Source organism: Chaetura pelagica, unplaced genomic scaffold, assembly GCF_000747805.2.
Source record: "Chaetura pelagica isolate M959 unplaced genomic scaffold, ChaPel_1.0 scaffold549, whole genome shotgun sequence".
Classification (NCBI taxonomy): Eukaryota; Metazoa; Chordata; class Aves; order Apodiformes; family Apodidae; genus Chaetura; species Chaetura pelagica.
This window is the reverse complement of record NW_009954625.1, coordinates 39,939-40,765: the sequence shown is the minus strand read 5'-3', so window position 1 is coordinate 40,765 and position 827 is coordinate 39,939.

Sequence of the window (827 nt, the reverse complement as noted above, 5' to 3'; positions counted from 1 at the left end):
TGCCGGGAAGCGCCACACAGCAGCCAGGCAAGCAGCAGGCTGCAGCAAGCCGGCTTGGGGAGGCGGGCAGCCAGGGCGGTAGCCGACTGTGGTGAACTGGCGGCAGGCAGCAAGCAAGCAAGACACGGAGGGACTTAAAAGTGATTTCTTAGTTCAGTTCCTTTCGTGATATCAGCTTTTTCAAAAACCCTGCTCCATTCCCTAGCCGTGCTGCCCCGACGAACCACGCCTAAGGCTGCTCCTGCAGTCTTTTATAATTATTTTAGGACTAAACCTTATTCCGGGATTGGTCCATTTTCGATCCACTCAGTGATTGGTTATTATTAACCAATCATTTTCTGCCTCTGCGCGGTTATGGTCCAATCACTGCTCCTCAGACCATCCTCAGCAACAAAGTTGCAACTTTCATGTCTAAACGCTGTCAATCACAGAGCTGTGATGTCCTTGAGAACGGGGCAGTCTCTTTATGTCCCCTTAGGTATAATCAACTAAGTCAATGAGAGCCATTCAGACTGTTTTCCACACCCTCACTCCCATTCTCCAATATGGAGACTCCTCCGGGAATGCAGTGCTGAAATGCCATCACCATTCCTCCAGCACAGCTGTGACGCCAAAGCACTCAAGCCAGCTACATTTGACTCCGCAGTTGCTGTGCTTCAAGCAATGCCAAGTGCAGCAAGTACAACTCCTGTACACTGGTCCTGCTAAGTCCTGCTTGAATGCAGCAGCAAGGCATTGCAAAAACAAACTTCTCCACTCTTGACCTTGTAGTGAATGGACCAAAGAGGGCAAGTACGCTGAAGGGTACAGTGATGAACTCAATTCCT